Source organism: Giraffa tippelskirchi, chromosome 9 (assembly GCF_054371585.1).
Source record: "Giraffa tippelskirchi isolate mGirTip1 chromosome 9, T2T-mGirTip1v1.2.pri, whole genome shotgun sequence".
NCBI classification, from domain to species: Eukaryota; Metazoa; Chordata; class Mammalia; order Artiodactyla; family Giraffidae; genus Giraffa; species Giraffa tippelskirchi.
In genome coordinates, this window is record NC_137283.1 from 58,100,454 (window position 1) to 58,125,931 (window position 25,478).

The following is a 25,478-nucleotide window of genomic DNA, read 5'->3' on the forward strand; positions in this document are numbered from 1 at the left end:
GTATCTCTGTTTTTCTTGAAGAGCTCTCTAGTCTTTACTGTTCTATTGTTTTCCTCTGCTTCTTTGCAATATTCATTTAAGAAGGACTTCTTTTCTCTCCATGCTATTCTCAGGAACTCTGCACTCAGTTGGGTGTATCTTACCCTTTCTCCCTTGTCTTTCGCTTCTCTTCTTTGTTCAACTATTTGTAAAGCCTTCTCACTTCAGTTCAGTCACTCAGTCGTGTCGGACTCTATGCAACTCCATGGACTGCAGCACACCAGGCCTCCCTATCCATCACCAACTCCCGGAGTTTACTCAAACTCATGTCCATTGAGTTGGTGATGTCATCCAACCATCTCATCCTCTGTCATCCCCTTCTCCTCCTGCCTTCAATCTTTCCTAGCATCAGGGTCTTTTCAAATAAGTCAGCTCTTCACATCAGGTGGCCAAAGTGTTGGAGTTTCAGCTTCAACATCAGTCCTTCCAATAAACATTCGGGATTGATCTCCTTTAGGATGGACTGGTTGGATCTCCGTGCAGTCCAAGGGACTCTCAAGAGTCTTCTCCAACACCACAGTTCAAAAGCATCAATTCTTCGGTGCTCAGCTTTCCTTATAGTCCAACTCTCACGTCCACACATGACCACTGGAAAAACCATAGCCTTGACTAGATGGACCTTTGTCGGCAAAGTAATGTCTCTGCTTTTTAATATGCTGTCTAGGTTGGTCAGAACTTTCCTTCCAAGGAGTGTCTTTTTATTTCATGGCTGCAGTCACCATCTTCAGTGATTTTGGAGCCCCCCAAAACAAAGTCTGCCACTGTTTCCACTGTTTCTCCATCTATTTGCCATGAAGTGATGGGACTGGATGCCATGATCTTTCTTTTCTGAATATTGAGCTTTAAGCCAACTTTTTCACTCTCCTCTTTCACTTTCATCAAGAGGCTCTTTAGTTCTTCTTCATTTTCTACCATAAGGGTGGTGTCATCTGCATATCTGAAGTTGTTGATATTTCTCCCGGCATTCTTGATTCCAGCTTGTGTTTCTTCCAGCCCAGCGTTTCTCATGATGTACTCTGCATATAAATTAAATAAGCACAGTGACAATATACAACCTTGACACACTCCTTTTCCTATTTGGAACCAGTCTGTTGTTCCATACCCAGTTCTAACTGTTGCTTCCTGACCTGCATACGGATTTCTCAAGAGGCAGGTCAGGTGGTCTGGTATTCCCATCTCTTTCAGAATTTTCCACAGTTTGTTGTGATCCACACAGTCAAAGGCTTTGGCATAGTCAATAAAGCAGAAATAGATGTCTTTCTGCAACTCTCTTGTTTTTTTGATGATCCAGCAGATGTTGGCAATTTGATCTCTGGTTCTTCCGCCTTTTCTAAAACCAGCTTGAACATCTGGAAGTTCACGGTTCATGTATTGCTGAAGTCTAGCTTGGAGACTTTTGAGCATTGCTTTACTAGCATGTGAGATGAGTGCAATTGTGTGGTAGTTTGAGCATTCTTTGGCATTGCGTTTCTTTGCAATTGGGATGAAAACTGACATTTTCCAGTCCTGCGGCCACTGCTGAGTTTTCCAGATCTGCTGGCATATTGAGTGCAGCACTTTCAAAGCATCATCTTTTAGGATTTGAAATAGCTCAACTGGAATTCCATCACCTCCACTAGCTTTGTTCATAGTGATGCTTCCTAAGGCCCACTTGACTTCACATTCCAGGATGTCTGGCTCTAGGTGAGTGATCACACCATCGTGATTATCTGGGTCATGAAGATCTTTTTTGTACAGTTCTTCTGTGTATTCTTGCCACCTCTTCTTAATATCTTCTGCTTCTGTTAAGTCCATACCATTTCTGTCCTTTATTGTGCCCATCTTTGCATGACATATTCCCTTGGTATCTCTAATTTTCTTGAAGAGCTCTCTAGTCTTTCCCATTCTATTGTTTTCCTCTATTTCTTTGCATTGATCACTAAGGAAGGCTTTCTTACCTCTGCTTACTCTTCTTTGGAACTCTGCATTCAAATGGGTATATCTTTCCTTTTCTCCTTTGATTTTTGCTTCTCTTCTTTTCACAGCTATTTGTAAGGCCTCCTCAGACAGCCATTTTGCTTTTTTGTATTTCTTCTTCTTGGGGCTGGTCTTGATCACTGTCTCCTGTACAATGTCACAAACCTCCGTCCATAGTTCATCAGGCACTCTGTCTATCAGATCTAGTCCCTTAAATCTATTTCCATTTCCACTGTATTGTTGTTAAGGATTTGATTTAAGTCATACCTGAATGGTCCTAGTGGTTTTCCCTACTTTCTCCAATTTAAGTCTGAATTTGGCAATGAAGAGTTCATGATCTGAGCCACAGTCAGCTCCCAGTCTTGTTTTTGCTGACTGTATAGAGCTTTTCCATGTTTGGCTGCAAAGAATATAATCGATCTGATTTCAGTATTGACCATCTGGTGATGTCCATATGTAGAGTTGTTTCTTGTGTTGTTGGAAGAGAGTGTTTGCTATGACCAGTGCATTCTCTTGGCAGAACTCTATTAGCCTTTGCCCTGCTTCATTCTGTACTCCAAGGCCAAATTTGCCTGTTACTCCAGGTGTTTCTTGACTTCCTACTTTTGCATTCCAGTCTCCTATAATGAAAAGGACATCTTTTTTGGGTGTTAGCTCTAGAAGGTCTTGTACATCTTCATAGAACCATTCAACTGAAGCTTCTTCAGCATTACTGGTTGGGGCATAGACTTGGATTACTGTGATATTGAATGGTTTGCCTTGGAAACGAACAGAGATCATTCTGTCAAGTGAGCGACCGAGAGGAGATACCCCACCTCCAGGGTCAGGAGCAGTGGCTGGGCTTCACTGGACCGGCCGTGTGGAGATACCCCATGTCCAAGGTCAGAGAAACCCCAGTAAGATGGTAGGCACTGGAGCAGCTGTGAGGAGGTACCCCACATCCAAGAGCAAAGGAGAAGCCCCAGCAAGATGGTAGGGGGGCAAATTCACATTTAGAATCAAACCTCATTCCCACTAGAGACACTCAGAGTGTCAAACAAACCTTGTGCGCACCAGGACCCAGGGACTCCACAGAGATTGAGACAGAACTGAGTTTGAGTGTCTCCTGTGGAGGTAAGGGTCAGCAGTGGTCTGCTGCAGGGACAGGGGCTCTGGGTGTGGGTATGGCATAAGCCCTCTTGGAGGAGGTCACCAGTAACCCCACCACAGAGCTGCCAGAACTTACACAGGACTGGGAAATAGACTCTTGGAGGAAACAACAGGACCTTGTGCACCAGAATCCAGGAGAAAGGAACAGTGACCCCACAGGAAACTTGCCTGTGGGTGTCCGGGGGTCCCAGCGAAGCCGTGGGTCAGTGGTGGCCTGCTGCAGGGCTGGGGGCATGGGCTGTAGCAGTACATGCATGGGGTCTTTTGAGGGAGATCACCATTATCTTCATTACCTCCACCATAGTTTGGCCTCAGGTAAATAGCAGGGAGGGAACATAGCTCCACCCATCAACAGAAAATTGAATTAAAGATTTACTTAGCATGGCCCCAGCCATCAGAACAAGACCATTTTCCCCCTCTGTCAGCCTCTCCCATCAGGAAGCTTCCATAAGCCTCTTATCCTTCTCCATCAGAGGGCAGACAGACTGAAAACCACAATCACAGAACACTAACCAATCTAACCACATGGACCACAGCCTTGTCTTACTCAATGAAACTATGAGCCATGCCATGTAGGGCACCCAAGACCGACGGTTCATGGTGGAGAGTTCTGACAAAATGTGGTCCACTGGAGAAAGGAAAGGCAAACCACTTCAGTATTCTTGCCTTGAGAACCCCATGAATAGTGTGAAAAATCTTCTCAGACAACCACTTGAACTTCTTGCATTTCTTTTTCTTGGGGATGGTTTTGGTCACTGACTTCTATACAATGTTATGAACCTCTCTGTCCATAGTTCTTCAGGGATTCTCTCTACCAGATCTAATCACTTGAATCTATTCATTATCTCCACTGTATAATCATAAGGGATTTGATTTAGGTCATATCTGAATGGTCTAGTGGTTTTCCCTACTTTCTTCAACTGAAGCCTGAATTTTGCACTAAGGAGTTCATGATCTGTCTGAGCCACAGTCCAGGTCTTGTTTTGCTGACTGTATAGAGCTTCTTCATCTTTGGCTGTGAAGAATATAATCAATCTGATTTCAGTATTGACCAATTGGTGATGTGTATGTGTAGAATCATCTCTTGTGTTGTTGTAACAGGTGTTTGCTATGACCAATATGTTCTCTTGACAAAACTCTGTTAGCCTTTGCCCTGCTTCATTTTGTACTCCAAGGCCAAACTTGCCTGTTATTCCAGGTGTCCCTTGACTTCCTACTTTTGCATTCCAGTCCCCTTGGAATAAAAGGATGTCCTTTTTTGGTGTTAGTTCTAGAAGATCTTGCAAGTCTTCAAAGAACCAATCAGCCTTAGTTTCTTTGGCATCAGGGGGCTCCTTGGTGGCTCAGATGGTAAAGAATCTGCCTGTGATGTGGAAGACTTGGGTTCAATCCATGGGTCAGGAAGATCCCCTGGAGAAAGGAATGGCTACCCACTCCAGTATTCTTGCCTGGAGCATCCCATGGATGGAGGAGCCTGGGGGGTTACAGTCCATGGGGGCTGAAAAGAGTTGACACAAGTGAAGTGACTTTCATGCACATGTCACTATTATCTTTTAATAAATACATTTTATACTTTTATGTTTGCTTGGGGCCTCCTTCAGCTCGGTTGGTAAAGAATCTGCGTGCAATGTGGGAGACTTGGGTTCGATACCTGAGTGGGGCAGATCCTTTGGAGAAGGGAACGGCAACCCACTCCAGTATTCTCATCTGGAGAATCCCATGGGCAGAGGAGCCTGGCAGGCTATGGTCCATGGGGTCACAAAGAGTCGGACGTGACTTAGCGACTAAACCACCACGACCAGGTTTGCTTACATTAAATTAGTATATCAACAGCTGTGTTCTCCCTCTAAGGAAACAAAATTCTTAGCATCGCTTTTGTATAATCTTCTTGTATATCACTAATACCCTATATTGATATTTGGAACCATAGCTTGATCTTGGTATAGATTTTTAATGACGCATTGTTTTTATTTTTACTTTTTAAATATTTATTTACTTGCCTGGGCTGGGTCTTAGTTGCCGCACATGAGATCTTGACGTGCGGCTTGTAGGATCCAGTTTCCTGACCAGGGCCTAAACATGGGCCCCCTGCGTTAGGAGCATGGAGTCTTAGCCGCCGGATCACCAAGGAAGTGCTGGTATGTAATTTTCTTAATCACTACTTATTCACATTTTACAATAGCTTCCACCAGTGGCTCTGTTCCCTGCTGCTCTATGACTTACACACTTTCTTTCTGGATTCACCTCCTTTTACATGTTTATTCTATGATGTAATATACAATTCACACAATTCTCTCATTTCCATTCTGTTACTCATTCTGCACTTGGTACCGTTTGGAAAGTTTCTACCTGGGGAGACTTAGCCTCAGTTTTGATTGACAGCTGGCTGGGTACAGGACTCAGGTCCAGAGTCACTCAGTCTTACCACTTTGTTATCAGTGTTTAGTGAACCTCTCGCTTCCATGTCTGCTGCTGAGAAAGGTGAGTCTTTCAGATCTCTTTCCTCATGAGCACTGGTCTCCTGACAACCGGGAGGGCTGGTCCTCCTCCACTCGCCCTTTCACAGTGTACACGTCACAGGAGCACAATTTTGGTTCCTGTGTTTGCTCCATGGGGGTTTGTTCTGATACACACTTGGTGTGATCTTTCCATTTGAAGACAAATTGTTTTCTTCAGTTTTAAAATGCATTAACATTTATTATGTTGATTAATGAACCATCAGTATCACCAAAGAAAATCTATTTCGGAAATTTATAGTGGGATTCAGCCAGAAATTGCCAAGACAACTTTCAGAAGAATAAAGTTGGAGAACTTACACTATCAGATTTTCGGACCTACTATGAAGCGATAGGCCGGCTACAGTCCATGGGGTCACGAAAGAGTCAGATGCTACTAAACAACAGCAATAAAGTCAGTCAGTCAGTGTTGTTTTATGAAGCAGCAGACAGTTAGGTTATGGAAACGAAACAGTGATTCTCTAAACTAAAACCACTTACGATCTGAGCTAAGTTACCAATGATTCACCAAATAATTGAAATATCTTTTAATAAATGGTCCTGGAGCACATGGATGCATCCATATTAAAAACATAACCCACACATCACACCACACACAAAATTAGCTTGAAATGGGTCACAGACCTAATTTCAAAGACAAAATAAGAAAGCTTATAAAGGAAAAAATAACAATGTCTATTTTTTAGTTTTGATAAAGGTATTGTGGTTCTGTAAAATATTAAAATCAGAGCAAGCTACAGGAAGTATATACGTGAGTTCTCTGCACTATTTTTGCAACTTTTCTGTAAATCTAAAATTAGTTTAAATTTACATTTTTTAAAAAATAAGAGCATAACTTTATAACTATGAGATAGGCAAAAGATTAAGTAATTTGTAAACTAAAGTTACTAACCAAAAAAAAAAAGACTGATAAGTTTGATTGCCTTTACAATTAAAGCCTGTTCATCAGAAGACACAATAGAGAGAATGAAGACACAAAACTAGGGCAGATGCTTGTGATACATGTACCCAGCCCAGGATATGTGTGCAGAACACAGAAAGAATGCCTGCAAATCAACACAAGAAGAACACACAGCCAAGTTTAGAAGTGGGTTACACTCCACAGAGAACATCCAACTGATCAGCAGGAGCACAGAAATGTGTCAGCATTAGTCATCGGGGAAATACAACTCAGCCAGATAAGACCAGTACACACCTCCAGGAGCTGCTGCTGCTGCTAAGTCGCTTCAGTCGTGTCCGACTCTGTGCGACCCCATAGATGGCAGCCCATCAGGCTCCGCCGTCCCTGGGATTCTCCAGGCAAGAACACTGGAGTGGGTTGCTATTTCCTTCTCCAGTGCATGAAAGGGAAAAGTGAAAGTGAAGTCGCTCAGTCGTGTCTGACTCTTAGCGACCCCATGGACTGTAGCCTACCCGGCTCCTCCATCCATGGGATTTTCCAGGCAAGAGTACTGGAGTGGGGTGCCATTGCTCCTCCAGGAGCAGCTCCCATCAAAAAGACTGACGCTGGGACCCCCTGGGGCTCCAGTGGGTAAGACTCCATGCTCCCAGTGCAGGGGGCCGGATTCGATTCCTGGTCAAAGAACTAGATCCCTCGTGCCACAGCTAAGAGTTCTCATGTCTTACTTAAGGCTCCTGCATGCCATAACGAAGACTGAAGACCCTGAGTGCTGCAACAAAGACCCGGCACAGTCAAGCAAATAAAAATAAATGCTGAAAAAAGACTGACATTATTCAGTGTTGACAAGCATGTGGAGGAACCAGGAATCCTCTGAAGTTGGTGGCGGGACTTTAAATTGGAATAGTGCTTTAGAGGAAGAGGGCATGGCAACCCACTCCAGTATTATTGCCTGGAGAATCCCCACGGACGGAGAAGCCCGATAGGCTATTGTCCATGGAGTTGCAAAGAGTCGGACACGACTGAGCAAGTAAGCACAGCACACACTGCTTGCCAAAACTCTGTAATCCAGAAACTCTACTCCTAGGCTTATATCTCAAAAAAATGATTGCATGAATCCACACACACACAAAATGTATAAGAAGGCTTTTAGCAACTTTCTTCACAAAAGGTAAAATCAGAAACAACTGAGATATCAATCAACAGTAAAATGTATAAACACACTGCGATGTGTTCATACAACGGAAGGACATGCAGCAATGAAAATAAATGTGCTGTTGCTATAGGCAACAAGAAGGAAAAACCTCACAAACATCACAACGAGTAAAGGAGTTCATTCCGTGTGGTCTCAGTTGTCTGAGGTTCAAGAGCAGGAAAAGGTAACCATAGTAACAGGAGTGCTAGTAGAAGCTGCCCTTGGGGTGGGCTGGAGCGGGCTGGGGGGAAGGAGTAAATGGGACTTTCTGGGGCTGTGGGTCATTTACATCTTAATCTGAGCTGTGGGTCCATGTGTGTCTACACACCTAAACATTCACTGACATGATGAGATCCCAGAGACAGAAATGGAAAAAAGGAGCAGAAAGAATATTTGAGGACACAATGGCTGAAAACCTGACAAATCTGACCAAAAAAACCCACACCAATCTCCATGTCCAAGAAGCTTAATAAACTCCAAGTAAGATAAATTCAGAGAGATCCACACCTGGAAAGATTATAATCAAACTAGGGAAACCCAAAAACAAAGAGAAAATCTTGAAAGTGGCTCAAGAGAAGCAACTCATCACGTATAAAGGAGTCTCAACAAGATTAACAGAAATCTTGGCCATTCAGGGTGGGGTGTTCAGAGACCTGCCAGTCAAGAATTCTATATCCAACAAAACTATCCTTCAAAAATAAAGAATCAGTTAACACATGCCCAGATCAACAAAAACTGAAGATTCATTGCTAGACGATCTATTCTACAAGAAATACTAGCGGGGCGGCGGGGTGGGGGGGGAGTCCTTCAGGCCAAAATGAAAGGACATGAGATGGTAACTCAAATGCACATGGAGAAGTAAGAGCCCCAGTTTGTGTAACAACACAGGTAAATATACGTGAATAAAATACCGTGTGAATGTATTTTTTTGTTTGTGACTCCTTTCTTCTCCTCACCAGTTTCAAAGACAACTTCAGGGCAGGGGCGCTGGGCAGGTAGCCAGGAGGGTGGGGGGTGCCTTTGTGAGGGGATGTCAGGAGGGAAGAGCTACTGTGGTTCAACTGCTGAGCATGAAACAGGAAGGGCCAGCAGTCCTCTGCCTAGGGCGGGCTGACCCCCTTCTCCTGAGGCAGCAGGGTCCCCCGCCCCCAGCCCATCAGATACAATCTGCTCGTCACCCTCGGACACCTGCAGTTCTGGGATGCCCCTGTCCGGCTCTGTGCCTGGAAAGACTGGCCTCGAACCTCCCGGGCATCATGGCGACCACTGCTGGGGCTCTGGGGCTCCAAGTAGCAAGCACCCCCCCACAACATCACTGTTCTCATCCAGGGGTGGAGGGGCCCGGGTTCACCAGGGGCGAGAGGTGGAGGAGTTGGGGTGGGGAGGGTGGGCTTGGACCAAGTGTGACTCTGACGGAGAGTGTGGGACCAGCATTCTCTGTCAACGGCCTGCCTCCCCGTGACACCATCATTGGCTAGAAGCCAGTTAGGTTGATCTGCTTACGGGTTTATCCTAGAAATAAAGGTACAACAAATGGAACTGTGTTGAGTGTCGGCAAGGAAAGGGGCTGGGTACACAGCTGACGAGGCTATCAGAGGTCAGGGAAAGACAAGGGAGGGGCTTGGAGCTTGTCTGGAGGTGGAGAGGTGGGGATGGGGCCCTTGTGGCGGGGAGGAAGGGGTGAAGGGCGTGGGGGCCTCGTGGGCCTGGAAAACCCAGCCCCACGGCCCCAGGGGCACCAGACCCCTCCAGGCACTCGCAGGGCTGGAAGCCAGGGGTTGTGTGAGGGCGATGGAGTTGGACCAGCAGGCCGCTGAGCCCCCAGGCCCTCTTGGGGTCCCTTCCCCAGGTCCCTGCTCCCGCCCCCCTACAGGGGTATTGCTGCAGTTACAGAGAGGAACATACTTAGCAGGCATCCATCAGGCCTGAATTTATGCAATTTGGGGGCAACTCCCTTAAAAACCATTCAAGTTCAGGATATAAAATTGCTAGCTCCCCCTAAACCTGGCCCTGGGAAGGGGCTCTGCCCTGACCTGTGACCCACCTCATGCCAACCCCCTTAAGGACTGCGGTGAGGTGCCCCCCACCCCTCACCAGGCTGAACCGGCGGGATTGGGGGATCTGGGGAACAACGCAGAGTGACACACGTGGCTGTCACTGCTGTGAGATCAACTCCAAGAACCCGTATTTCCACAGCGCCCTCTCATGTCCAAAACGCCCCGAAGAAAGAAAGAACACAGTGGGTGCCCGTGAGCTGGGAAGGACGGTCACTCCCCACCAGCCCCACCCGAGAATCCACGCGGAGGGGAGACGGACAAACGGACGGAGGCCGGAGCCGGGCCTCCAGCCCCATGAGGGCAGCACTGGGGTCCCTTCCACGGGAGGGGCTGCGGTCTTTGGCCCGACGACCTGGAAGCCATGGCCGCCCAGGACGCACAGGTGCTCAGACGTGTGGGGAGGAAGGGCCTCGCCTTCTTCCTGCAGGTGTCTCCCCTCATCAGCCCCCGCTTGATGGGGTGCTGTTGAAGCCCTCGCGTTTACAGGGCTTCCATCTGGACATTCTGAAGCTGCTTCTTCAGGCCAGCGGAGGTGATCTGTTCCTGGAAAAGTGTTCTGTTCTCAAAGCCAAGTGGGCCACTTTGTCTCTCAGAACACTTTACCCTGGATCATATTTTCCACATAATTTTGTTTCATCTTTCTTTCTGTCAACATTTGTCTCTTGTACCTTTTGTATTGTCTTCCCCCCATTTTCCCCCCTTTTCTCTCCATGCATTTTAGGTGCATCCCTTGTAAATAAAGTACACCTGGATTTTGTGTCTTAATCCAATTTGAGAGTCTCTGTATCTTAATAAATATCCATTTACATCTATTCTGCCCAGTTTTTTTTTCTACTTACTAGGAGTTTTTTTTACTATTTTTCCTCTCCTGACATTCAATGGGTCATTTAATTCATTTTGCCTTGAGAGTGACACCTTTTATTTCTGTTCTTCTAGGCATGATCTTTACCTTGTTAACACATACACACACATTGTTCAAATTCTAGCATTAACCAAATCTGTATTCTTTACCCCCTGATAGACAAACCTTTCATTCTCTGAGCGACTCCAGTCCCCAGCCCTCCGCACCAGACCCAACGCCACCATCGGAACCTCGCACCTACTCCAGGCCGGTTCGCTCAGCTGTTTCCATGGACACTGTGCTCGCGTCTTGAAGGTTTCCCATCCTCCCAGCGCTTCAGTGGGATCTGTCTCTGGGAGCCATGAGACACTCCCCTGCCCCCTCCCGCTTCTCTCGTTACTCTGCTTTACATATTTTCAAGTTTGTTTTGTATACTGAGGGCCACACTCACTGTATTTCCTCCATGCCAGCTCCTTGAATCGGAGCGAAATGCACAGCTCAGCAATGCACCTCTGGGCCCCTCCTTTCTGTCCCATGTGGGACCCCAGAGCCTGGCCTCAGTGGACTGCGACCCTCTCTGGTTCCAGGACACCAGAGGGCAGTATCCTGGGCCCGCCGCGTTCTCCCCTCCTTGGGGGCTGCGGGCTGGCCGCAGCACGTTCCTTAGAGACCCAACGCTGCCCCTCCTATGGCTGCACAACCTGGTCCTGGGGCCACCGGCCCCCTGCCCTGCAGCCCTGGGAGCTCAGCCCCCTTGCTGGTTCCTTCAGCCCCACCGATACCTTGTAAGCAAATGTCTGTTTCATCGGTCGCTCTTCTGTGAACCTTTGAAGTGTCTCCTCCCGGAACACGGCAGATCCAGAGCTTCTCTGCCCCATGTCCTGCTTGGTCCTTGGTTCGGACTGCGACTCCGTCCTTCCTGTATCCCTGTCTACCTGTCAATCCTAACCTGTCAGGAGACAAGTTCACCCACCCTCCCCATGTCACCACTGTCCTCCGACAGGGACGGTCTTCCTGGTCACTGAGCAGCTGTCTCCAAGCGGCACCCTGGGTCCTCCGCCGTCCACAGCTGCCCATCGCCCCAGCCTCCTCCTGGCCTCCGGTCACCCGCAGGCCGCTCCACAGCCCTCCCTGGGGCCGGTTCCCCCCATGGTCACCGTCAGAGCACAGAGTGGCTGCTGGCACTCCCATGTCTCAGCACCCAGGGCCGTCTCTTCCTCCTCAGCTCCACCTTTGCACTCCTGCCTGCACCTCTCACTGCAGACGGCCCCGGGTCCACAGAGGTGCTCGGGTGGGCCTTTGTCGTCGGTGCAGGGAAGCTCCAGCACCGTGTGTCTGCTTTTGTGTTGTGTTGCTCTGCCAAGTGGGTCCGCACAGTCTTGCTTTCTTCTGATGGGGCGAGGGCCATGGGTTCGTGTTCCCCAGCCACTCTTCCGAACATCGCACCTCCTACTCCTTCGTGCTGGGTGCTCTGAAGGGTGCCCGTCTGTTGGTCCCTCACGGGAAACAGCCTGGGTTTTGTGTCCACAGCCTCTAACTGGCCCGTCTCCGTGCCCTCTGCCTCTGTTCTCCGTGTGAGGAGGTCCTGGGGTCTGTCCTGCACTCTCCCCAGCTCAGTCTCCATGTCCAGGACCACGTGGAGCTCCCATCCATCTGGGGGTGTCTCCCCCCAGGGAGGAGCGTGAAGCCCGAGCAGACCTGCCCCACAGGCAGGCAGAGCCGGCCTCCGTGCTGTGTCTGTCCCCTCCCCGCTGACTCCCGTCCTCCCACAGACACAGGCGCCTGCCTCCCTCTGCCTCGGGGCTCAGGCACATGCACCGACTCTCTTCCTGCTCAGAGCCAGCCCCACGACTGCGGCGACTCTGCCGCGGGTCTCTGGCCAACCCATCCCTGGATCCGCCGTTGCGTCTTGAGCTCGTCGGGGCCCTTTAATTCCCTTCCTTCTTCACGCATCCCTGGGAAGTCCCGGCTTCCCTGGAGCCTATCTTCACCACCAAGCGCTCGAGAACCTCCTTTCTGACGGCGAGCACCCACCGACACCGCGTCCAGGGCCTTGGCAGGAGCTGCTTGCTGTTGTAGGTGTTCCTTGTGTTTGGTTTACACTTACCTTCCAGTGACGGCAAGTGGTACAAGCTTTCCAGTGTTTTGTGCGGATCCACGGACACATATGTTGCAGTTTTTGAATGCACGGGTTTGCAGAGGATGTATGAAGTAAATAAAAGCATAGGGGGGTCCGACACCATGAATGACACATGTGATGGGTGTCGGGGGCTCCCCAGAGCTCCCAGGAGATCCTGCTGATGCTTCATGGGTGGGTCGGGTCCCGGGCCCACCCCTAGCTGCAAGGACACCAGAAAGGGGGTGCTTTCCCAGCTGTGCAGAGAAACACACACCCACGGATGAGGAAGAAGAGAGGGACACTCAGGGACCAGATGGCAAAGGGCATCTGTATGGTGCCCGCTCTGCCCGTGAGATGCCGGGGCCCCGGGACGTGAACCTCAGGAGGAACCGGAATTCTGAGCACGGACACCGTTAGAGGCAGGGCGGACTCCCTGGCCCCTCAGCCCGTTCTCCCTCTCTGAGGCCCAGAAACACCCCAGGAGAAAGACTTCATCTCCATCCACTCATCCATCGAGGACGTGCCATCCCTGAGCTGCGCAAGGCTAGTGCCGGCCACCGAGGCCTGCCCTGCCCAGCTGGCCAGGGGTGAGCGGACCCGGCAGACTGGCCAGGAGGACATGCTAGGGCCAGACCTGAAGGAGGAGCGGGCCCCTCCCAGGAGACTTGTCCCAGCGGCGGGGACAGCGTGAGCAAAGGCCCTGGGCCCCCGGAGAGGCCAAGCTCAGGGCTGGAGCAAGGCGGACCAACCGGGAGCAGCCGAGCCAGAGGCCGACGGAGGCGGGTCAATCCAGACCAAGACCCCCGTGACGTGCTCCCCAGCTCGGCCACCCCCCTACTTCCTGGACGTCTGAGCTCATCACCGCCCCCTGTCCTCCTCCCCAGCACCTCTGCCACAGCCCCGCTTCCTGCCCCTCTGCCCCTCCCTGCCCACGGCCAGTGGCCTCCTCTCTGCCACTTGCTGCAGGGGTCCCGGTGCCCCACTGTGGACACAGTGTAAGCCGGAGGGCAGGGCCTCTTGTCCCAGGGCCCCCTCCCCACCTCCCCAGCCCCACCCAGAGCCTGGGAGCCACCAGCGTGGGCGCCAGCATCTCCCAGCGTAGGACTGGGGCCCAGGCGGAGCCCCTGGAAGGGGGGGCGGCCCTCTCGGGCCTGACTTGGTGCTGCTGCTTGGCCTGGATGGGTCACCCCTCACACCCAAACCACAGGGAAAACCACATGCTGAGCGAGGGCTGGCGTGGCCAAGGAGCCTGCTTGGAGGGGTGGGTCCGGCCAAAAGCCCGCAGCTCCCGAGCCTCGGGCCCCCTGCGCCTCACTGGAGGCTCGGGGCTGAGCCCAGAGGGGCTGGTCTCCCCGCGGGCAGTGTGGGCTCGGGGTCTGCACCGGCTGCCTCGCTGTCTCTGCCCTGCACTGTTCAGGCTCCCCTTCCCATCTTCCCTCCTCCCTTCCCATCCTCTCCGCTCCCCCAACCTCCCACTCCCCTCCCTCCCCCTTCTCCCGTCCCCCCCCAGGCCTCAGCCCCACACCCCGCTCCTCCCCCCTCCCCACCCCTGCCTCCCCGTGAGCCCCACACACATCTCACTACCTCTTGGTGTCTGCTCCCTGGGGACCAGAGCTGACCAGCTCCCAGACCCTGGACAAGCTCTGTCCTCTGCCTCAGCTCAGGGACAGCCCACCTGTGCCCTGGGGTTCCACCCAGCCCTGCTTCCCAGGAGTGGCTTAGAGCGCAGCCTGCCCCCACCCCGGCCAGTCACGCTGACACCACCTGCCGGGAGGGCCCCTGGGCAGGGCACCTGGTGCCCCCAGACTGCAGGCAGGATGCTGATGTCACCCTGAGGCAGTAACCATGGAAACGGCCGTGAGTAGCTCTGGCGTGCAGTGTGAGGTGCGGGGGACAAATCCTGGCTGAGAAGGTCGGCGGGGGTCCCCCGTCTGGGGGTGCCAGCCTGCCAGCAGAGAGGGATGGAGGAGACACGTCGGCTCCCCATGGCCCACCCACGTGCGAGTCCAGCGCCCCACACAGGTGCACATCCCCACGAGCAAGCACTCACAGGACCTGTAAGCGCAGGCGTTTCACCTGGCTGACACGTCACAGGCTGCCAGCCTCTTCTCACATGCGAGGCTCAGAAAGGCTAAGAGACCTTTCCAAGATACACAGCTGGAATTCAGACCACATCCTCTGACTCCGGGTCCAGGGTGTCGGGGACCAGCTGAAAGAGCCACACTGGCTGCTCACGGGGCTGGGCGGGAAGCCCAGTGCGGCTGGCAGTGACTGAGAGAGTATGGTGCTGGCCCCAAGGGGAGACTCGGCTGAAGAAAGAATTCAGAGCCTTGAAACAGACCCCTTGGGTAGAGGAGGGCCCTCATTCACAGGAAGTGTTAAGACCAAACAATGCCAAGGAGTTAATTTACAAAGTAATGCTGAGATATCTGGAGACCAATTCTGGAAAAGCCGAATCTGAGCTTTACACCAGAGACTCCATTACAGGTGACCCGCAGACCTGACTGCAGGCCATCCGATCAGAGGAGCCCCTAGAAAGAGTCCAGCTTGGGCAGAAACCTGCAGGTATCAACACCTGACTTGGAAATCAAGGAAATTAAAGAAGAAACAATAGAATTGATAAAGTGATTAATGCTTTTTGGATATCAAATTTTTTTTAAAAGACTAAAAGATATTCACGTCGAACAGTAGATATCATCTATGGGTTACAAGCATTTGTCCAACACCAGCTGCTGTTGTTTAGTCACTCCAGTCGTGTCCAACTCTTTGCGAACCCAGGGACTATAGCCCACCAGGCTCCTCTGTCCATGGGATTCTACAGGCAAGCATACTGGAGTGGGTTGCCATTTCCTCCTCCAGGGGATCTTCCCAACCCAGGGAGTGAACGAGAGTCTCGTGTGTCTCCTGCACTGGCAGGTGGGTTCTTTACCATCAAACCACCAGGGAAGCCCCCACAGGCCAAAGGTGCTCATTCCAAGGGTCCTAGAGGCTGAGCCGGGAGCCAGAAACAAAATAACAATACTGTACACCTACTGATATTGTGCAGGTTGAGAACAGAAACAAGGGATGGCAAGGCTGCCTCCCGCCCCACACCCATGCTCCAGCCTGTAAATCGCGGGTCCCTCTGAAGCACACGCCCCGGGCCGGGAGAAGTGTCAAGCTCGGCATCCGTGATCCCAGCCTTGGGGATGAATCCTCAGGAAACAACGTGAGCAAAGCGGAAACGCCACGAACAAGGATATACTGGCTGAAGCACTGTTCCGTGATGTATTATGAAAAATGTCAACCCACACACAAGCAGAGGGAATAAGATAATGAGCCCATGTGCCATCCTCAGTTCCAACTGTCTCAGCTCACAGACAGTGTTCATGTCCCCGCCACACACACACGCTTGCACACGCCTTTTAGTAGTATGAACGGAATCCCAGACAACATTTCATTTTGTTCATTAATACTTCAGCTTGCATCCCTAGCAAATAAGGTTTTTAAAAGTCTAATTATCACCTCATCACACCCAATAGTAAATTCTTTAACATCGTTTAGTTCACCGCCCGTGCCCGATCTTTCCACGTGTTTTAGACACTTCAGGACCAGTTTGAGGGAAGAAGGAAGCACAGAAGCGCGAGGAGCCGCAACTGGTCACTGTGCGAGAGTCTCTTTTGTTCTGTAACAGCCTTTGCGTCCCTCCCCACCGAGCTGTCTGAAACAATGCCTCCGAGTGGGCAGCAGTCAGCAGGCCCAGGGCCAGGGCCAGCTGGGCTGCGTGTGGTGCACTATTCTGGCTCCAGGGCCCTGACCGTCCGGGCAGCGGTGGCCGAATGTGACCTGTTAGAGAGGAAGGCTGGGCTTTGTTGCTGGATTGCCATGGGAACACTCTCCCCCTGGGGCGATGGACAGGTGCAGGGTGAGGGCTCAACCTGGAAAGACAGGGGAGAAGGGCTAGAGGGGCAGGCTGCCCAAGTACCTAACTCGGGTTTGTCATCATTCAGCTAAGTGGGTCCAACAGACCATAAATAACTGCCGCTGAGCAGACAGCTCGTTACACTTGCAGAACCCCAGAGGGGGGGCCACATGGTGAGGCACCAGGGTCGGTCAGGGGGCCAGGGTGCGGGGGGCATGGGTGAGAGCCTCTACTGGGGTTTTCCCAGGCAGGGCAGCAGCCTTGGGCCCGGTGGACCTGAGTGACCACAGGGCTCTGGGTGCAGGGCCGTCCCCAGCTGTCCAGCCCCTGGCCCTGGGAAGGAGTAACAAGGGCAGGGGGATCGTGGCCCTGCATGTGAGCGCCCTGAAGAGGAGGGGTTGGTGTGGATGGAAAGGCACGCTCAGGGATGAGCCAGCCCTCTGTCCCTAGGACCCTCCAGAGTCCGCACAGCCTCGAGACACCGGAACCTCGGCAAGTAAAATCACGGGAGACGCGGGCGCCGGAGCCAAACCGCGGTCTCCCTTCACCCGCCCCTCCCCACCGTCTGCTCACACCAGACTCGCCCGCTTCTCTCCCCAGCTCTCCTCCTCTGACAGCCCTATGTTTCCACGACCACGCCCAACCCGGGGGCTCACTTCCCGCCCCCCAGGGCTCCTCTGCAGCTGGCTTGCTGGCCCCGCACCTACAACTGCTGGACCCTGTCTCCATCCACTGAAGGCGGGGGCCCCGCGGCTGCTCTGGCCGACGGGGTGCAGCCAGAGCCCTGGGCAGTGTTCTTGGAGCCCTGGGGAAGCACATGGTGCACCCACTTCGGAAAATGGCACAAAGGTCTTCAAAAACCAAACATAGAGTCATACAACCCAGCAGTTCCACTTCTGGGTATTTACCCGAAGGAGCTAACTGAAAGCAGGGAGTCGAAGACACACCTCTACATACACACTCACGGCAGCGTTTTTCACCGTTGCCAAGAGGTGGAAGCCACCCAGCTGGCCATCGCCAGCTGAGACAATAAGCAAAGCTTGGTCCATACGGACAGCGGAGTGTGACTCAGCCTTTCAAACGAAGGGCGTCCTGACACCTGCTGCAGCGCAGACGAGCCTGGAGGACACAGGACACAGTGGAATCAGGCAGACACAAAGGGACAAGGTACCGTATGACCCACTTACATGAAGCCCTAGAGGGGTCATGTCCACAGACGCAGGAAGTAGATGGTGGGGGCTGGGGGAGGGGGTGGGGAATTGGTGTTAATGGGGACAGAGCTGGAGTTTTACAAGATGAAGGAGTTGTGTGCACAAATGGTGGGGATGGTCACAGAACGTGTGAATGACCCTAAGCTGGACACGCTAACACGATGAAAATGGTAGACATGTGCTATCTCATAACACATATCATAACAACAAAGGCAACAACAGAAACGCCACTTTCTCAGAGAGGTTCTCCACGCCTCCCGGGTCAGCCTCTGCCCTTCTTTCCAGACATTCATAACCGTTCACCGGGCACACATTCCATGCCAGGCCTCAGGGCAAACAAGGGAGATGAAATGCAGGAGGCCCCTGCTCCGGCCAAGAGATTCTCCTGGAGGCTCTGCAGACGCCCGAGGCAGTGAGGAGGGGCTTCTGTGACCCACTCCTGCCCACCCGCCCTGCCCTGCCTTTCACAGGCTGTTGAGAGCGGAGTGTGACCTGGCTTGGGTTCCTCTGGCTCGGTTTCCTTTGCTGGGGGCCTGGACCCCTCCCCCTGAGGAGCAGACCCTGCCTGGGTCTGGGCCGAGTCTGGCTGGGCGAGGCCACAGAGCTGTCCACGCTGCAGTGCTGAAAACTCCCGGGCCTGCAGCTGGCAGAGGACTCACCGGTAGGGGCTGACCCCGCAGGCAGGCACCGACCTGCTGAGTGGCCAAGGGGCCCCGAGGATGCCCCTCCCCCGTGCTGTCCACAAGCCCGTTCCGAGTCCTGGCGTTGGGCTCTGTGCCAGGCACACAGCAGAGGACGGGGGGCTTCCCCCCGACAAAGGAGGGGCAGGCAGCACCTTCTCACAGCAAGGAGAGGGGGCTGAACAAGACAGTGTCTGCAGAGCCCACCATCCTGCAGACACACTGCATTCACACACAGTGCATCGGCCTCACCCTCTTCCTCCGCAGGGTCAGGGCCTCCGTCTATCTCTCTGGCTTTGTTGCCCAAGCACAGCGAGGGACTGGCTACAGGGCCGCACAGCTGAGTCCCAGGTGGGGCTCTCTGCATGCGGAGGAAGGAATCTGGGCCCATCCCAGCAGACCTGGGGCTCTGGGGCAGGATGGAAGCCCAGACAACAAGCCCCTCCTGCTCCTGGTTAGAGGTTCCACAACAGGGACAAGGCAGAAGCTACAAGAAGTCACCCTATTGGCACTACCTGCAGTTAATGAAGCAGGAAATAAAAGTGTGAAGACTCCCCAGGTTCAGGCAGAGAAGCAGGAGGGGGCCAACCCCCCATGGGAGAGGGAGGAAGTGCAGGGGAGAGCAAAGCCCTCCTCGGGGTGCAAACCAGCAGATATGATGGACTACCTCTGCCTAGGACATGCCCTCAGCTCGGGGTCAAGAGGACTCCTTCCAGGGAGGGAGCAGGTGGGCCAGGGTGGGGGCCAGTTGCTCAGAAGTCATGCAATAACTTGAGTCATTAACTGTTTAACTTTGATAAAAATGTAAACAGTGGTTTGAAAATATTTTAGCAAATCATCCTAAAGGACAGTTAAAGGATTTAGTTTGGAATTTTATGTCCACGGAGGCCTGGATCACCCCCCTTTCTTGCTCACCCCCCAGGAACCCCAGGTGGGTGGAGACTGAGGCTGGGAAGGACGCAGGTGGGAAGGGAGGCATGCCCACCCTGAAAGGGGCCTGGGGCTCCCCTGATGCCAGCCCCAAGGGTCCCCAGCACTCAGAGCAGCACATGGATGTGTAACAGAGCAAGCCAAGTGGAGGGTCGGCCGTCTGAACCCCACCGTGTGCAGGGCCCATCTGGTCCTCCGGAAAGACGGACGCACTGACCTCGACAGCCTGCTGGGGGCTTCCTGTGTCTCATCTCCTTCCGTGACTGTGATCAGGCCACACAATTTACCGCTGTAATGACAGGCTGTGTTCCCAGGTTTCCTTTGCGAAAGTCGTGCCCTCCCCAGGGAGTGAGCTGGCGAGGACAGGAAGCCCCCTGTCCTCTGCTGTGTGCCTGGCACAGAGCCCATGGCCAGGACTCAGAATGGGCTTGTGGACAGCATGGGGGAGGGGCATCCTCGGGGCCCCTTGGCCACTCAGCAGGTCGGTGGCCTGGCTGCAGGGTCAGCCCCTGCCAGTGAGTCCTCTGCCAGCTGCAGGCCTGGGAGTTTTCAGCACTGCAGTGTGGACAGCTCCATGGCCTCACCCAGGCCGACCCGGCCCAGACCCAGGCAGGGTCGGCTCCTCAGGGGGAGGGGTCCAGGCCCCCAGCAAAGGAAACCGAGCCAGAGGAACCCAAGCCAGGTCACACTCCGCTCTCAAACAGCCGTGTCCAACGGAAACAGAATTCTCCAGCAGCCACATGAAAAACAGCAAACACAGAACAGGTGAGGCTACTTTTGGGAACATGTATAATACGGCCTAGGGAGCTGGCTGGGTGAACCCCACGACTGTGGGACACACTCAGTGCTCTGTAAGTGACAGATGCCTCTCCACAGTTAACAGACATGCGAGGCAAGACCTCCAGTCACAGCGACCAGCACAGCACGTGTTTAGGAGCAGCTGGGGGCATTACCAGCCCTGTTTCAGGCAGCCTGGGGCCCGCCCTGCTCACACTTCCACTTTACAGACAAGGACAGTGATGGGAGGTGGGGGTGTGCTGAGCCCTGGTGGACAGCCCGTCTCCCTTGAGCCCCCCGAGCCCCCCACGGGGACCACCTCCATGCACGAGACACACACTCGCACCCTTTCCTTGGGGTCTGTCTCTCGAGAAGAGGGCTCAGTGTCCACCCCCAGCCTCCCCACCTGGTAAAGGAGAAAGCAGGGTTCAGACAGCAAGGCTGCCCATTCTGGGTGCAGAGCAGGGCTGGGCTCCTGCCCCCCCCCACTTCCCCAAGGGGAGTCCTGAGTAACCAGCCTGCCCCCCTCCCCCACATTCAGCTGCAGCCTCCCAGCCCCCTGCTCCCTCCCCCCATCTCCAGTTCATTTTTTCCTTTTAGGGCATTAAGCACAGAAGTATTAAAAGGGATTGTTCAGGCCAGTTAATTAGCTCAGAAGAGGCCTCCGCAGCAGCCCAGGTCACGGCCGTCCACCTCTCTTTATTAGCCGAATTGATGGAGACAGCACGGCCCAGATGGGAATAAATTGAATCCGATGGCAGAGAGCCTCTTGTGTGAGCTATTAATGGGAGCGAGCAGGCCTCACGCTCTCCTCGCTGGCGTTTCCTTAACGCCTTCTCCTGCTGCTCTGGCTACTCCCAGACGCCCACTTATGCTCCGTGGGGGGAGCAGCTGCTCCCTGGAGCACCCCACCTGCACCCTAAAGTCCAGCCGTGGGTTGCAGGGCAGCAGCCCCAATCCGTGAAGGACATGCTCACAGGGAAGGGGGAGGCCCCACCACAAGGCCAGTGGTCCTGGACACCCCCCCACACCTCAGGAAGGCTGCAGAGGCCTGGAGCTGGGAGCCAGCGTTCCCTACCCCGGGGGAGGGCCCAGCTTTGGCACCCAGGCCCACCTCGTCCTGCCAGCATGGAGTCAGCATGCGTCTGGCCCCCACCTCTGTAGTGGGGGAGGGGAGACCTGCCCAGGTGGTGGGCTGGGGCAGTGGGGGCGGGGCATCAGACACCCCCGCGGACCTGCACTAGGGGCCTGCTCTCTCCTGACACCCCCGGTCAGGGTGCAGTCACCCCCATGGGGAGGGGAGAGCGCAGAGCTGGCCTTTCAGCACCCTGGACAGGGCTGGGCCGGCCCCGTGCTGAGACTCCCAAGCCCCGTGGACTCAGGCCTTCACAACAACGGGCAGTGGAGGACAGTCACTCCAGCCCTGGCTGCGGCCAGTGCCTGGCTTTCCAGAGTGTCCTGCAGCTTCCCCGATCTCTGCTTGCTGCCTCCTCCCATTGCTCAGGTCTCAGCCCTTGCCCCCTCCTCTGAGGAGCCCTCCTGGACGCCCAAGAGGACACCCAGCCCTCCCCAGCTCCTGACACACTGTACTGCTGACTTTCCTGGGGCTCTCTCTGGAACGGTCACCCCAGGAGGGTCCCCCGACGTCCTGTTCTCGACCATGTGCCCGAGCCTGGAGTGGGTGCTGCCAGATGGGGGTGATGACCACAGGAAACACTGCTGAGACCTTGGAAAGGAACAGGAGGGTGGGCCAGGGCTCCTGAGGCCCTGGGAAAATGGGACAGACAGTTCTCTGTGACTCAGAGGAAGTCCCCAACCCCCTCAGTCCCCTCCCTGGCCTTCCAGCCCCCTCTCGTCTCTTCACTCTAGCTCCCCAGCACTTCACTATTACCGGAAGGCATCGTGAGCATCCACGGGCTGTCCCCTCAGCCTGTGCCATCCTCCTTTGTTTTGTACTGGTGAACTCCTACACAACCTACAAGGCCCAACTCCACCTGCCCACAGTCCCACAACCATCCCACTCCTCCTAGGATGCAGAGTCTGCCTTCCAACTTCAAGGCTGAAAAACACTGGATATTCACATTCCCAGCCTCCATAGCAGTGGGAGGGGCACAGGCCAGTCCCAGGGGTTGGGGATTCTGGCAAGCATTTCCCCTGCCTTATGAAAAGTCTCAGGGGAAGAACGGCCCCTGCCCCATGACTCTCTGCCGGGCACAGACGCGTCTGATCACTGGGCTGACGTGGCTGTGACTGAGACATCCACACACGCTAGCGGGAGCTGTCTGCCCCCCCATCCAGCCCCACAGAAACCTACACGGTGGGGGGACAGGCTGCCCAGTGACCTCAAATGGGGCTGCATGGCCTCAGGAGCCACCAGGGAGCAGCTGCACGAGGCTGGGTGTGTTCTCAGGAGTGCGGCGGAGGGCCCCCCGTGAGCCGCCAGCATCCGCCCCGGCCTGGCGCTCCCACCCCCAGGTGGGGGAGGCCAGGGGGTCCTGAGCGTCCTCCTGAGGGGGGCAGGGGCACCCCGGCGGCCAGCGGGAGGGGTCAACTGCGCATGCGTCAGCCTGCTCGGGGCCTCACTCATCACCAGGAGCTTCCCACTGGGAGCGCTTACAGCCCACTCGGAAAACCAGCGACCGAGAGCCTGCCCCCCCTCCCACCATGTTCCCAGCCAGCCCCACAGGGTCGGAGCTGAGGCTGCGTGTGGAGGTGGGGGGCGTTTCTGCTCCAGACTGGACCCCATGGGGGAGGTGGTGCCCAGGACAGGAGTGTCAAGGGGTCCTCAACTGGGGGACAGCCCGACGTGGGGGCCACCGAAGTGGTCACTGGACCCCCCTCACTCACACACCAGATCTCATCACAGCCACTTTCCACAGGACTCAGCCCACACGCCGCATGTGACTGCTCTGAAGGGACGCAGCCAGCCCGTCAGCACACACCGGGATCCCCATGTGTACCGGGCAGGGGGTGCTGGGACCAGTCTCATCCCAGTGACCCTGCAGCTCCCTCCCACACCCCGCAGACATACGTGCCCCCAGGAAGTGAGTGTAAGGACGTCCCAGCAGCAGTGCTCTTGAACAGAGGAGAGTGTCCTGGATGCCACCCACATATCCACTCACCACGGAGCAGACAGGGAAGCCGGGGTCCAGAAGGCGTGGAAAGTGACTGACCTCCGGGAACACATGTCCGCGTGCATGACTCAGAATCAGTGTCGCTGGAGAGAGAGACAGGTCACAGAGGAACACACACGCAGGTCTTATTCCATTTATATGAAGTTAAAAAAAAACAGCCAGAAAGCCTTGACGGCCCACCTTCCAGAGTGCACACATGGGGGTGAATAACGCAACCTGACAACGGTCGTCGTGATGTGTGGGGTGGGGGCGTGGGGAGAGGGCACACAGGGGCCCTTAGATCTGCAGTGTTCTATCCGTTATGTGCTCTTTTTACTCATCTCTAAACCAGACACAAATATTTTACACACTTTTGAATCTGTGATATATTTTTTAGTAAGATAATTTTATTTTGATAATATTTTTAATAAGACATAAATGTAAAATCTGAAGTGGTTTGAGGAAGAATCAACTGCAGAAGGAAGAGAAGCAGAGGTGAGAAAATGAGAGGCCGAGACCCACCAGGCGCACACGCGGAGACACGGCTGGCAGCCAGAGTCGCTGAGCGAGACCTGCCAGGCACACACATGCACGCACGCACACACACATGCACACATGCACAGGCACACACACGCACGCACACACACGTACACATACACAGGCACACACAGGCACTCACATGCACACATGCACAGGCACACACACACACACACATGCACAGGCACACACATGCACACACACATGCACAGGCATGCATGCACGCACACATGCACAGGCACACACACGCATGCATGCACACATGAACAGGCACACATGCACACACATGCACAGGCACACACACGCACACATGCACAGGCACACACGCATGCACACACCCACAGGTGCACACACGCATGCACACACACTGGCGCGCACACATGTGCGTGCACATGCACAGGCACACACACGTACACATGCACAGGCACACGCACGCACACACGCACACACATGCACAGGCACACATGCACAGGGACGCACGCACACACAGAGACATGGCCGGCAGCCAGAGCCGCTGAGCGAGGCACGGCTCCTGACCTGCCCTGCCAGGACCTGAGTCCTGAGAACCGCCACCTCTGCCCACTGTGTCCCAAGCTGGTGCCCTGTGTACCTGGCCAGGCAGCCCTGCCGTCCCTGTGTCTGGTCCCCATGACCCTGCCCCAGCCCCCTGCCCACCAGGGCCCTGCCCCTTCTCCTGCAGACACATACCCTGGCCAGGCCAGCCAGGCCAGCACTCCGCTTCACGTGTCACCCCCTGGCGTGGGCACCCTTGACATTTGTGAGGGATGCCTCCCGCCTTCCCCGTAGCACTTGGCTGATGGCTGGGCCACCAGGGGATGAAACACCACCCCCTACACACTCCCCAGCCCCCGAGCCCAGGCAGGTAGCAGGCGCTGCCTCTGGAGACACATGGCCCACAGCAGCACCCCGGGACGGGGGATGAGAGCCCCACGGCCCTCATCAGAGTCACAGCCTCAGTGGGGAGGGGAGATCTGGAGATCACACCAGAGGTGGGAGGTCCAGAGCCCCTGGGAGCTCCGCAGGCCACCCCAGGCCCCTGGGACCTGGGTGCCTCCCACTCCTGCCTCCCCTGTGCCCGTCCCCGCCCAGTGCCCGTGGGCTGCAGGCAGAGGAGCCAGGCTGGCGTGGCCCCATGCCAATCGGCCACCAGCTGCACCCACGAGGCCCGAAGCTCTGGTCAAGGGGGCCCCACAGGCCGTCAGCCACCCGCCCGAGGACGCCGGCTGCGTCCAGTTCTTGGCCGGCTCAGGGACCACTGCAGGTTGGCTCTAGTGTTGCCAGGATGACCCCTCCCGGTGATTAGGGCGCATGGTCCCGGGCTGGACTGCTCGGTGCGTGATGGACGGGCAGCCCTCCTGGCTGACCGCCGCCTCCCCGAGGCAGGTGGTGGCTCCAGAGCAGGGAGTTTGGGGTCCTCTCCTTGTTGCTTCCTGTAAGGAACTGCCCGGCACCCAGTGACCCCAATACTTGAAAACCGATCGAAGTACAACATGCTGAAGTCCAACAGAAGTGCACCTGCGTCACTGCCACCAGATCAG